Raw genomic sequence first — 15,739 nt, forward strand, 5'->3', positions numbered from 1 at the left:
GTCATGAGGTGGCAGGCTGTAATGATTGTGTACTTCAAGACACCATAGACTGGATCTGAGTTAAACAATGAGTTGGCCATTAGAAATTAAAGTGACCAGGACATGGATTTATTTTTATATCATACTTTAGGTGTAAAAACACAGGAAATAAATTTATTCTGTAAAAATGTCACAAAAAGCAGGCCTAAGAGATTATTCACTACATGCATAAGTGCTGGTTTTATAGAGCAAGATTTGAAGATCATTTCAATGGAATATTTTTCAAGAAATTTTAATTATGATAAATACCTTCCACATTTAAAAATTTTTTTTAAACATTTATTTTTTAGTTGTAGGTGAACACAATACCTTTATTTTGTTTTTATGTGGTGCTGAGGATTGAACCCAGTGCCTCACGCATGCTAGGTGAGCATTCTACCTCTGAGCCACAACCCCAGCCCCCTTCCACATTTAATAATCAAATTTCACCATTTGCAAAAGATAACCAGTGTGTTGAGAAGTCACTATTGTAGTGAACTAATCAGATTAAAAGATTCCCTCATCTCACTTGTGGCACCTCACCTACCTCCTTTGGCCCCATGGTTTTACTTTTCATAGTACCACATAGACTTGTGATGAAGTAGAATCCTCAAATATTTCAGTTGTGCAAATTTGGCCATAATAGTAATAGATCTGACCTAATGAAAAGAAAGGAGATGTCAATTTTCTTCACAAACTGTGGACTAACAGATGGATAATTATGTGTTTTTGGTTTTCTTAATGATAAAATCAGATCATGTGATTTGAGAAATTTGATCAGTTGCTAGGTAGGCAAGTAACAAAAACACACTAAGTTAACAACAAAATATTTATTCAAACACTGTGTGCCACATAATAGAATTTTCAAAATGTCAGAGTGGGAGAAGGCAGAATGGATTATCTGCAAACTACAAACACATAGCACTTTTGAACATCAGGAAAATTTATCTCTGATTCTTTATAAAGACCTCTATTTTACCTTTAAATAGTTTTTATCCTAAACACAAAGAATTAGGAAAAGCATTGTTGTTTTAATAATACTTTTTCATTTTCTTGAAACATTCATTTTGAGGGACTTCCTATTTGAGTTTTTAAATATATCATGACCAAGAAATTGCATTATTCCCATTAGTTAAACAGTTAATTTAAAGAAATGATCAGAGATATACGAGTTAGAGAAAGGGATGACTTGAATTAAGATGTGGGCAATTTTAATCAAGACACGCTATATTCAGTAAACTCTGTAAGATCAGTGAAGGGAAAAATGTATTAAGGTTAATCAGTTTTGAAGAAATGTAACTAGTAGATAATGTGCCCTGATTTTTTTTCACTGTGACAGGTGTAATAAGCACAATCACTGTTCATCTATATTTCACTGGGCATAAATGCAAATTTCCCATTTTCACAGAAGAGAGAATTTTATTACATTATATTGATTTAGAAATAATTCATTAACCTCTACTCCTTCTTTTTCTTTATATATCAATCTGTCTCTATTCAAGGCTTTATCTTCATTTTTCAACTGGTTACTGTGAAGTGTCTTATATTGCAGGCTATTAAAAGACTGTCTTTTATACATACAGTTTTGTCATTCTTGGCACAAAACCAATACTTGTTTTCTATACATTTTTGGATGTTGTCTTGGTATTAGAAATGTTTGTTATATTTTCTTGAAGTTGAATAATTTCATGGTCTAATATAATGCAAAATACTTGTTATACTCTTTTATGGATCCCCACCAGTTTTTTTGAAATGAGATATGTTTGATCGGTGATATTTCCTTCTCCCTCCAAAATCAGGTCAGTGGAAAAGCAGATGAATATTGTGGGTCTTGGTCTATAGTCATAGACCAGCAGTTTTTTAGTGGGGCACTGAGGGTAGGGTCTGATCATTGTTACCTAATCCTTCTTTAACCCACCCAGGGCATTTGACAATATCTGGGAACATTTTTTATTGTCTGGAGTGGGCACATGGGGACTATTATTAGCTTCTAGGGATAGAGGTCAAGAATGTTCCTTAATCACTTACCATGCACAGAGAAACCCCCCCTCCCCCAGACACACAATGAGGAGTTATCTGGTTCCAAATGCTAGGTTCCAAATGTTAACAAGGCTTGAAGTTGAGAAATCCTACATTAAATGGTTTGCAAGGAGGTCTAGAGTCCATTAACTCCTGAAAGTGTGAAATGAGATACAATTTAACTTCTTTGCGAAAATTTTCTCCTTTCCTATGAAATCTGAAAGTTGGACACCAAATAAAATAATTTGAGATGCACAAAGATATTTATGCACAGGATATTTAATAAAAATTTATATATAGTCATAAAAAGTATTAAACTATTGAAATGTCTAACAATGCAGGATATGTAAAATTAACAATAGTTACTTCATACAGGTAATTGAAATATTATGTAGCAAAAACCTTATGTGTTACATGAATGTCGGACATAGAAAGTATATAAAGTGAAAAATTTATTCTTCCATGTTACATATACAGAGTGATCTATTATTAGGAAAAATATGTTTTGTATTTATTTGTTCTCATAGAAAATGGATGGTAAAATTTACTTGGTTATCTCCAGGTAGTGGGACTGTGAGTCAATTCTGCAGCTTATACATACTTTTTAATTATAATCATAGAAATGCAGGCTTTTAAAGTGTGAATAGTAAGACTTGCAGGGACTGAAACAAGGGTATGTGTTCAAGAGCAAAAAACCTGGAGCCTGACAGATGTGAGTTTGTATCTTCATTCTGCAGCTCACTTGTGTGTGACTTTAGGTCTCAGGTGTTTTTTTGTTTTAATGTAATGTTCCCTTTGAATAGTTGTTTTGAAGGTGTTAAGTAATTAAATCACGGGGTCAAATTTTGCTCTCTTCACCTTTCCTTTAAGGAGACAATTTATTGTTTTGAGGATTCTTAAAGGTGTTTTTCTTTTTATGTACTCCCTACAGTGATCTCCCTACCAACAGAGATCTCTGACCTCAGTGAAAAACACACTTGCTTATTGCTTTGTGGCTGCCTTAGAAAACTTGGTCTGAAGGTGCATTTCTATCCTCACTACTACGCTGGCTCCCCATTTCAATTCAGTTTGATTTGCTTTAATTTCCTTGATAATCATTAATGGAGCATTTAGGTATTTATATGCTAAATGCAAATATGAATAAGGTAAGATCCCTCTTCACCAAAGTCTTACAGCCTGGCAGGCAAGACAGAGTGAATGTACAGGGAATTCTAATAAAAGTTTGCAAAAAAGAGGTGCAAATCATGAAGTTGAGTGAACAAGTTCTTTCCCTAAAGATGAGGACATTTTGTAAAACTGGGGGCTATTCTTGGTTCATCCTTCAAGAATGGCAGAAGTTAATGGTGGCAGTCGAGAACATTCTAGAAGTTTCCTTCATCTTTGACAGGCACTTTGGCAGTATAGAATTGATTCATCTTCATCAGCAGTAGAAAGTTTCATGTGGATGGTATATAGTGGCCTGATCAAGAGAAAGGAGACCCTGAAAAATATGGCATAGGATAGCTTAGATTGTTGGGCCTATCATGTGACAGAATCCAGGTTTTATGTACAATGCAGAGTCACTGAAAGTTCTTAATTGGGAGGTGACATAAAAATAAACTCTGAAAAATGACTGAGAAGGACATGAAGCCACATTGAAAACCTATTATACCCTACATAAAAAAAAATAGACTAATGTACTTCTATACTAAGCACATTTTGCAAGTATTTTTTGTAGTGAGTTAGAACTGTGGAATGTGGAGCAAAATTATTGACAGTGAGGACAGTATATTATGCCCTAGTCATGGTAAATATTGGGGGAAGGCATAATGATAATGATTGATTCCTGAATAAAATTATTATTTCTATTCCTAAAATGATTAGATAGAATTAATCTGAGGAATTCATGTATTATACATTTCAGAAATAAATTAGTATCAAGGCTTAAATTATTAATTCCAAATTTCTCAAAAGGAGAAATATGATTTGGAGACATACTTTTGAGTATATATTTCATGTGGCCAATCTGTAGGATTTATTTTTGAGAAGATTACACTCTTGGCTTATAATATCATGAGTAAATTCATTTTCCCAGAGAAGAAAATCCTACTTTAATGGTCAAAAAAATTAGTCCTTACCAATTCTGACTTCAGTGCTTATGTTATTAATTTTAAAGAATAACCCAAGGAAGCAAATAAAAAGAGTTTGATTATCTGAGGAAAAATATACTAGACTATAGGACCTGTCCACTTTCTTTTTAGATGATTTTGTGCAATATTGGCCCATTACCAAAATACATATTTTAAGATTTATTCTTCTTTCTAAGCAGTGGTTTGCAGTCCATTTCCAAGTCTTAGGTGATTTAAATTACATGATTTCTCTGTGCATTTCAAATAAGGTTTTTAATATTTTAGTTTTAAGTAATAAAATGCCATTCAAGTGTGTAATTTATTACTAAATCCATTAATATTTATAGACAAAAAATGATTTTCCTGAATGGTGGGAAAAAACCTCTCAAGATCATCATTTCTTGCCCAGAAAAAAAAAGCAACAACAATAAAGAACACCATGACAGAAATATTTTTAACAAATACCTTATTGTTAGATGATGAACATAAACTTTTCCAACAAATCATTTTCTATACGATTCTGCACTCTAAAGTTCTAAGTTTAATTGGTAGATTACATCTGTAGAGATATTTATGTGGCTGTGAAGCACCCCACCCACGACGATTTTATAAACTTTCTTTTGAAATGAGCAGTGCAACGGAATGAACGTTTTACTTTTTCTATTTAAGAAAGGGTTCGTGATGTCCACTGACATCAACCACAGGTGTATTCATGCAATATCTATTTATTTGGACCCTAGTATGTGTCAGGCACTGTTCTAAGCATTGAAAGTATAGCAATAGAAAGTTAAACCACCAAATTACGTATTTTATGGAGCTTACATTTTAGTAGAAATTAGGAAGTATTTTGTTTTAATTTGTTAATTAACGAAAGCTGCAACTCATCTTTTATGAAAGTAAATCTTTCTCAAACATTGCAAACTTTGAACTATTTCTACTGTGTGCCCAGGACTGTATCGTACCAAGAAGACTCTAAAGAAGAACACCAGGACTAATACCTGAAAGGGGTGAGGATAGTTTATTTGCCTCTTCATTCTGGGGCTCTAAGTAGCTCCCACTTCCCTTACTAGGATATTCCATCTGGTCCCCTCCCTGCTTTAAATCAATAACTCTCACCATCTAGGATGAAATCAGAGTGAAACCACTGTTGGAATTAGGTCTCTCGGGAGGAACACTTTTATCATGTCACTGTCTGCAGGAGAACCTTTAACATTCAATTATTATCTAAATTTAAGATCTGGTGGCACTCGGGGCCAATCAGGGAAGCGGAACCATTGCATGGATGGAAAGGTGAACTATTCACAGGAAGAATGAGTCTTGAATGACTGGGCAAGTAGGGTGGGGAAGTGATAGTCGGGAAGCTGAGCTGAAGTGTGGCAGAAACCCTGAGCAGCCTCTTGACGTCTGATGCTTCCCCATTAAGGTGAAACCACAAGTGAGAACACAGGGAGAAGCTCACTGAAGGCTCTGCACCAGATGATGGGCCTGACGTGCCTGTTGATTGGCAGAGCTGACAGCTGGAAGAAGAGTGGGAGGCTGTGTGGAGTGGGATTCACTGACTCCTCTTTCTTCCACTCTCTCTCTAACCTTTAAGGCTACTGACTCATATCTATCTTCCAAATTTCATGCAAATTTTCCTTTGGGTCACCTCTAAACTGAAATTATAAAAGATGCTGAGATAATAGTGGCAGCTTTTTCAAGTTGACATAATACAAAGTCATCAGATTCGACCATATTATCTATCAGTCCCGTCTTTTCTAACATCCTAATATCAAATGCCTCTTCTTTTTTCTCAAACTGGTTTCCGTGCCTCCTTTCCTAGTCAGCTGCTCATCCTGGGCTTTGTTGATGTCATCTGATATGCCTGCAATACCTACCTGCTTCCTCTTTACCAATCTGTATACCTGCTCCCCAATTTAGATTATTCAGTGAACCACAGATTACAGAGACCTTGACTTTTCATTTTATTTTTTGCCGTTTTGATAGCATGCATGATATAATTTGTATTTTGAATTCTCTTTTATGTTACTTTGGAAAGAATGTAGAAATTTGAAAAAATAGATGACTAACAATGTGAAAAATACATTTACCCAGAGGAAAAAGTTCATTTGACTTTGTTAAATTCACTCTTAAATCCATTGATCTTGCTAAGAATGGAGTCATAGAAAATTCTGAGAGGTACAGTTGCAAAATTATAGAGAACTTGAGAACCTAAAAAGAGGAGAAGAAAATGTAAGTCGGTAAAGGTACAATATTTTTAAATATGATGGGCCCAGAAAGATAAATGAAGAATAAAAGGAAGGGTTTTTATCAAGTTGCAAGAAAAGGGAATGAGATTGAACCCAAGTTGACCAGAAAGCCAGAAGGATTATAAGAAAAATAAGCTGAACATTTGTTTTCTGTTTTTGATTTGTTAATATCATGTTAATATCTATGAAAACAAAGGTAATATAGAAAGTGGCAGGTATCCCTATACTGCTTGCCTCTTGCCAGGTTGTGTTTCTATGGGCTTTTTATATGTTAACTAGAGATCGTCTCACACTCCAGAGAAGTAAAAACTTATATTGTCTCCATTTCACAAATAAGGCAAGGAAGTTCAAAGGAGTAAATATTTGCTACACCATCACAGCTAGAAAACATGGAGGTAGAATTTGAACTCAGCCAGGCTGCCTTCAGAATCTATGCTTTTTACCATTGCACTCTATTGACTGTATTTAATAGACAATTTGTAGAGTTAATAAAAATAACTTTTATCTCCCCTTGGTTAGATAGGATCCTGCAAGACTAGGGAATATTATATATTCTTAAACATTCAATAACCTCAATCCATTAACTTGAAAATCAGAAGAAGTTTCTTCTACTGTCCCATCCTTACATTTTTAATTTTTCTGATTTTTGTGCCTTTTACTTATCTATTCATCAAACTAGAGCAACAAAGATGGTGCACAAACCCATAGCGTTACATGACCTGGGAACTTGTTAGAAATGCAGGATCTCAGAGGCTTTTCCTCTCCTTTTCTACCACCAGGTGTTTCAGATGCACATTATAGGTTGAGAAAATCTGGCTTGGGTTGTCTTTCCAAAAAAAAAAAAAAAAAAAGAACCTAACTCATCTTTACAACATTTTAACAGGAAATTTCCAGTTCCTACCCAATTTACTGCACTATCAGCACACTGAACTTCACATTATATCATGTGGGGAGCTTAAAAAATATAGATTCATGGGTCCCACTCTAGATTTTCTATGTCAACACTACCAGGGAAGGAGAATTAAAATTCTTGAGTTTTTCTGAAGTAAGGTTAGAATTAAGTTGGGTATACATTCTAAGGCCTCTTCAACTTCTTTTTAGAACTTGAAGCAACTGCACAGACAAATCCTACTTATCACCTACTCCCTGACGAAAGACCAACTGTCCCAAGCTTTGCCTATGTCTTCAGATGACATTGTTGCACTTTTCATAATCTTCTGTCATTGTACCTACCCTGCTGTGCTAGTCATCAGTTTACAATTCTATCTCATATATTCTGGGTAGATTTTTAAATCAGTGCTCCATAAATTTTGACTGAATTAGTTACATGTTACAGGTAGACATGTTATATATATAATAGCATTGAATGATAGTGGTGATTTCTGATTGTTGACCATGGCTGCTTTCTTTATGTTTGCTTTCCCTTTGTGATAGAATTTTCATGGTTACATTCTTACAGTTCCTTGTAGAGGAAAGACTTATAAATCCTTTTGTACCATTATGTCAGATCATCATTTTTATGATGAATAATTGTTGTAAATATTAGTAAAACATAATTTATTGTAAATATTTGTAATTATGTACTACTGGAAAATATGTAGACACAAAATTACCCCCTTAAAAGTGTTTCATACATTGCTCATATTTTCATGTCAGAAACTAGCCAGTGCATTTAATTTGTTCTTAAATTAGTTGAAACAAATTTATAGATAGTTGGATCTACTAATTCACGAAGAACATTTTGTTCTTTTCCAGAGAGCTTTAGAAATGAGTTGATTGTTGAAAGTAATAAAAAATATGTTTTGGGATTTTCTAAAGGGGAGATTCTTTAAAGCCAGTAATAATTGGGACTATACTCTGACCCTCTTTGCCTTTTTATATTTTTTAAACATAGCCTTTTCACAGAATTAAGTGCATAAGTAACTTCAAAGAGTAACTCACAGAAACTACATTTTTAAATTTCCACTTTTAATTCCTAAATTTAGACCTCAATTATGGAAGTCCAAAATTGAGTTTTCTGTGCATGAAGGCAGTCTCCTGATTATTTAATTTATGATTGATCTATCTATTTATCCTAATGAAGTTAGATAAAGCAATTTGGAAATGAGGATATGTAGCTATAAGATGACATCAACAAAAATGAATGGAAGCTTCCCTTGCCCTATAAAGCACAACTTCCTTGTTCTTAGAAATATGTTTTGCTACAATTGGGATCAGAGGAAGTATCTTGCATAGACTCTATTCATCCTAGGGTTCACCTTAACTAACCTTAATTAGTGCAGTTGGTACCAATCGTAAAACACAGTTGTCAATTTTAGACAACATAATCCAAAGTATAATCATAGGAAAATATGTAAGCATAATATTTTCTCTTTAAAGATAATCAGAACAATATTTCCTTTTCCTTAGTTAAAAAAATATATCAAATTATTGGGCCATAGATGAGGGACTTTGCTTGAGGCAATCCTTCCTAACCACGAGACAGAACAGAGTTTGTGGTTCCAAAAGTCAACTGTTAAGCTTAGGAGGATGATTTATATAAGAATGACACTGAAAAATAAAAAAATAAAAATTGAATCCATTAACAGAGGTACAAAATTATGTACTTCATATAAATAAGGGTAATTATTTACCTTACTCCAGTAGGAGGTCACATTCATAATTGTATAAGGTAAATAAAATGCAGAGAATTTAGAGATACTCCAGCTATAAAAAGGATTTTATAGTATTAAAAATACAATGAATGTTTCATGCCTGTAATCGTGGCTACACTGGAGACTGGGGCAGGAGGATTGCAAAGTTTGAATACGGCCTGGGCAACTTAGTGAGACCCTGTGTCAAGAGGAAAAATAAAAGACAGCTGGGAGTGTAGCTCAGTGGTAAAGCACCCCTAAGTGTGATCCCTAGCACAGCAAGGAAAGAAAATATAGATCAATGAAATAAAGGCTTAATGACCAGGAAACAATCTGCAGAAACCCAGCTCTATTTATATGTAGTCAAATTAATAGCATAAAACTACCCCAATTGATGAAGAGCTTAAATAAGTTTTCCACCTAGTGAAGTAGTCAGCAATTTGCATCAATGAAGTTTAGTACCACTTGAAGGAGAGGGCTTACTTTTTTAATCCAAAAATATGTAGGCTAGTGTGTTTATTAGTTTTCCATTTTCCATAACAAAAATGTCTGATATAGACAATTTAAAAGGAGGAAAGGTTTATTTTGGTTCACGATTTCAGACGTTTTAGTCCATAGTTGCTTTGCCTCATCACTGTTGGCCTGTGACAAGGAAGAACATCATGGTGAAGACCATCTGGTAGAGTAAGAGCAGCTAAGAAATAGAGATGGGTTTTCCCAGCCCCCAAAATACACCCTTTAATGGCATAGCTCCATTGACATACTTCTTCCAACCAGACTCTACCTCCTAAGGTATCCACCACCTCCCAATAGCTCATTAAGGAAAAAAATCCACAAATGGATCAATCCATTGTTAGGTCAGGGTCCCCATGATCCTATCACTTCTCAAAGATCCCATCTCTATCGGGGCTCCACTGGGGACCAAGCCGTTAGCACATGAGATTTTGAGGGACATTTCAGACCCAAACCATAACAGTTAAAGATGAAAAGAAAAAAACCTTGCCAACAGAATCATCCTTTTAGTAATTTGTTATACATCTTCATTTCTAATTCACCATGGCAGCTATTTCAAATTTACTCTTTCAAATGGCCCAGTTTGCTTTTACCAGGTGAAATCATTTAGTCCCACACTTTCAAATGCCTAGTTTGATTTTCCTAGGTGAAATCACTTAGTTCCACACTTCCACTGCATGCATGCTGATGACTCTTGGGTCTAATTCTTCACCAAATTGCTAACCCAAGCTCAAGGTGCCTACATTTAGTAGCACTTGGGAAGTATGTAATTATTAGTCTCACCGTCACTGCTCTCTCAACGAGCTCAAAGCAGAAAACATACTCCCTCATCCTAAATATACTTTTCTCATTCTTTTCCTTCATGTGAATCACATAATCCTTCCAAGTTGCTTCCATGTAAATCATATAATCCTTCCAAGTTGAGTTCCAGAGTAGGAACTCTGGAAGTCATCTCCAATTCCTCCTTCCCTCTTATTCTTCGAAAGCAATCAATAACCCAGACATATGAATTTTATCCCATGTCTATTATTTTGGTTCCATCTTCTCATTTTTATGCCCTTAGTGGATCTGGGGAGGGCCTAGAACAGATATTTGTTCTATCTTAGTTCATTTCGACTGCTGCAATGAACTTCTTCCAAGTATTCTTATGTATTATAGCTTTTCTTCCTTCCAATCTATTTTCCACACAATGTAACTCATTTGTTTTACATACAGCCTTTTGATTTCTCTTCTGAAAATTCTCCTTTCAAGGGCAACGGGATAAATCTATGTCCCCACAGCATTTCACACCACACCCACAATGCTCACCCCAGTTCTCATAATTTTCACCTCTCATGTCAGATCTGTTAGTACCAATTTTTTAGGTCCTTGAACAAGCTGTACCCACCATACCTTTGTGCCATGGTTTGGTCTATCTTTTTGCCTGAATGCTGTCCCCTGCCCCCCGGCTCGGCCTCTGCAACTCAGAGCTAAAGATCCAGAGGAGTACAGCCTCCTCTCTGAAGGCCTCCAAGGCTTCTCACATGAAGACAGATTCCCAAGGACCCAAGCTGGAAATTGAGAAATGGTTCCTATCATTTTAAACTTAAGTTTATTTAATAAATACTGAGTCTAAATATTTTTGTTTTCTGGTGCTTCCTTTGTAGGTTTTAAAAAGATGATTTGTCAGTGTTCCTAATAGATTAGGACCTGAAGATAAGGAATGTTGATCACATTATCTCAGGAGCTGGAGTAACAGCCAGAGGCTTGTTTTAGTGATTTAGGATCAGAGTTTCTAAATAAGAAGAAAAAATAAAGAAGAACTAGTTAGTACTAATGTATTGGTATAAGTATTAGTTGATACTGTGAATATAATACTATGTATTTGTCATTATACTATGCATAATGTATTAAATTGATTAGTTTGATTTTTCATATCATAAAACTTAATTTCAAAAGATTTTTTCTGTTCTTTGTTTCCTAGCACTTTCCCAAAAGAGTTGACATATGAACTTTCAGCAGATATCACGTATTTGTTCCTTAAGTAGACTATTCCTCAGAATTCAGAATGTGTTTACCAAGACAACAGGAGCATTTCTGTGAGAAAACAAAACCATTTTTATGTGTTTAGGTAGAGCCATAGCACATATCTTTGCTTTCATTTCTGTTGAAGTCCCAGCAAAAGTCCCCAAAGTTAGGTATTGCCACCTTTACAGTCCTTGCTTGACGCCTTTATGTATTTATAGATGACTTATAAAACCATTTAAAGGTACATTCAAGCACTCTTTATAATAACGTATTCTGGAAATGACTGAAAATATATCTCATAAATAAAAATAGGTAAAACAAAAACAACATTTAACATTTTGCTAGAGTCAAAACTCGGTGGTTAGAAAGCTAACAGGTATTCAACAAATATATTAGTTTCTTATTGCTGCTGTAACAAATTATCACTGAATCAGAGGTTTAAAAAACACAAATTTACCATCTTCTAGCTGTACAGATCAGAAGTCCAAAAATCAGTCTCATGGACTAAAGTTAAGATGCTAGCTAGACCAGTTCTTTGTGAGGCTTTAGGGACAATCTTTCTCTAGCCTATTTACAGCTCCCAGAGATAGCATTTGTGTCTTGGTCTAGGCCTCTTCATTCATCTTCATATCCAATAGCACACAATCTTCAAACTTCTCTTTTCTTTAATTGCCACATCTTGTTTGACTCTGACTCTCCTTTTCTAAGGAGTCTTGTAATTGTATGAGGCTTAAGGGTATTCCAGAACAATGTCCAATCTCATGATTCTTAATCATACCTCAAAATCTTCTTTGCTAAGGTAACACTTTCGCAGGTTTTGGGATTCACATGTAGACATGTTGGGGGACTATCACAGTAAGTATTTTGTAATCATACCTATTTAGTGATGAAATCTCTGAAAACATTTATCAACCAGTAAACCAGAATGTTATGAATCAAAAAATTAAAATTTGATCAAGAAAATAAAGGAAAAGAACATTCTTTGTTAATTGCCATTTGATACCTGAGAGACAAATACGGAATTATTGAAAATTATAAACCAGAGTTGTCAGAAATAACAAAAGGGGGGTTTCAGGATGAAATATACAAAGTGAAAAAGGGAAATTCAAATAGGAGGTTGAGAACTGGAAGATCATCCAGTACAGAGGCTGTCATAGGAGCATAGTAAAAATAACCTTGCATTCAGGCTTTGCTTAGCAGATGAACCCTTGGCAACCTAAGATTGACACTAATTGGTATTATGAAATTTATACTTGAAAGTAATACACAGCTATGCAACCAGTTGGATAAACTGAAAAAATTCCCACAAATCCTACTAGGTCCAGGCTAACTCATCATGCTGAGACCCAAGATGGTTCCTTATGTTTGACCTACAGGAATTCCAGACATTTACAAACCTTAGAAGGCTGAATTACATTTCTGTGGCCTTTCAGAAAGACTGTGCTTAATCAACATGTGTTCAACTTGTCAAAGCTGTCCCTGTCCTTTAAAAGATGGAGTGAATAGGTTCAGTGACTGTGGCTGCTTACTCTGTCCTTTCCTTGTATTAAAATTACTACTTGCTGAAAAAAAATACATGAGTGGCATAAGAAAATATTAATATTTATTCCATAATTAATCACAGAATAAGCCAACAGGAATGAATTTATCTAAAACTGGCAACAATATGAGGCCATTTGCATAGGGAAGAGAAAGATTACTTGATCCTACCAAACACGTCAATCAATACTTATTTGATTTTCTTATGATAAATTCCAAAGTGTCAAAATTTAAAAGAAATTAGGAGTATCCATTTCATACTCCAGTAAAAAAAATGTAAAGATTCAAAGAATTTCCCTGCATTATGTTCCAAATTTCAATAGCTATGATCAGATATTTTAAGTATAATCTTATGCAAATCTTTTTGAATGAGGGTCTTTTCTCTTAGAGAATATTTGCATCTCATTGTAAAGATGAACTTATCTTGGGTTTTGTAATTCCTTAAGGTAGCAGAATCTTTATTTTTAAAATGCATAATGCATATATAACATGATATGATGAAATTATATCATTGTATGATAATAAAATAAGTTCCTAAAAATGACTTTTAGTAATGAATTATTCTAGAGATACAGAATATATCATTTTGTGAATGTAAAATATAGACTGAATTTCACTAAATAAATATGATAAAAACTCTTAATGTGGCATTCCTAAATTTTAGTCTCATGAGTTGAAATTGAGCTTGAACAAGAATATAGGCGCGCACACACACACACACGCACACACACACACACACAGCAAGTACTTTAAAAACACCCACCAAATAGTAGAATCATAAAATTTAGAGACATAAGTTACCTTTAAAGGGGAATTTAATCTAAACTCTCTAGTTCCAGATGAAGAAACTAATATTTAACATCACATTATTGCTACTAGAATTTTTATAATGTTGTAGCAACATGTGAAATTGAATATTTCCCTAAAAAAGATCCCCAATATTTAATAGCTGTTACAAATAAAGATATAATTTTTAAAAGTGCTTATTCAACTCTAATTCAATTCTAAGAAAGGGTTTGGAGGTCAGGAATAATAAAGGTCAGAAGGCCAATTGCAAACCCAGGTTCTACCACATAAGATTCTTATGACTTGGATTCATCATCTGACTTTTTTTTTTTTGGCTCAGTTTCCTGGCCTGAGTACCATAAGATTTTATGAGCTTTGGTGAATACTTTCATCTTTCATACAGTAGCTGAAGCCAATACCGTATTCCCTTCCATCAATTACAACTAGTTTGCCAAATGGTTTTCTTAAAACCAGCCCATGTTGGGTAATTTTCTTCTACATACTTAAAATTTGATGGATATAAATGCCTCTATCAACATTCTTGCTTAATAATGAGTGGATCAAAATTCTTTATATTCATTTTCTATATTACCCAGTGACTTGTGCTTTCATATCTTTTCTGTTGTGCCACTGGCTTATTTGAGATTTTTTAACTTATAAAGAATATTGCTTTTTATGTTTTTATATTTAAGTCTATTGCTCATATTTTAACTTTCTTGATGGTGTTCAAATTTTAAATTTCAATGCAGTTGAATTTGCCGGTATTACTTTCTACAACTACTAATTGTATCTCTTACTTATAAGTAATTTACTTGTATCTAATAATATATGCATTTTCTATTATGTATTCAGTTTTTGTTTGGGAATGTTGAGATAAGGCTGGAGTCCTCTCCCTTTGAGATGCTTATGAATTGGGCTTATGTTGCTACCTACTGGCTATCTCTTTATCAGTGGATAAGAATAGTTTAGCAAGTGGTTAATAGTATGATATATAGTTAAGTTTAGACATGTATATTAGAAACAAATGTAATAACACTAACTTGTCAAAGAGACATGACATCTCTCTTTTGAGTGTTTTTTTTTTTTAAGAAATTCACTTGCCTTTTACTAAGATGTGAAAAAATCTGACTGTTTTGCTTTCCTAATTATTGCTATAATTAGAATACTGGGGAGCACTTTTAATCTGAATGCAGCTTAGGTGAGCTCAGTATTCACATTGGTACTGTCCTAGTTTTCCCCAAGATGAAAATTGAGATATAAACATATAAATGCATATAAATGTTTAAGTAGACACAAAGTCTTTCTATTTAAGTTGTTATGTCTTCCAAGGGTAGGATGAAACACTCTGTAGCATTACTATTAGAATGTTGTTCCACTGAAATTAGATGAATTCAGCTGCACAAGTGCAGATAGTAGGAGATAGACACTCCATGAGTTAATGTCTGTGTGTGAAATCATAGTAAAAGCATAGTTTGGTAATTTAAGAAAATTCTCTATGTGAGATTAGAAATTTAGATCCAATCCCGTAAAACTGAGAATTTAAATGCTGAGTCTGAAAGCCGATGTTTTCTAGTTATGAAATGTTTGGAGAGGCAGGGGGGATTCACTTCCACTGATAGAAGCAGAACAGCTTTAGGGAGAGGTCACCAGAAGAACTGGGATGGCTCTGAAGCCCACTAACTGATTCAGGGGGAGGTGCCTGGTAAATTTTTATTATTGATCAATAAATAACTTGTTCATATTCTGATGGGAAAGAGATCACCAGAGAATTTTTTTAATGGTAAAAACATAAAAATAGGTCTGCTAACTAGCTGTTATGGAAAAAAAAGTTAACACTCAACACAAGTCATTAGGTACTCATGTTCGG

Source organism: Spermophilus citellus (assembly GCF_964194105.1).
Source record: "Spermophilus citellus genome assembly, chromosome: 14".
NCBI lineage: Eukaryota > Metazoa > Chordata > Mammalia > Rodentia > Sciuridae > Spermophilus > Spermophilus citellus.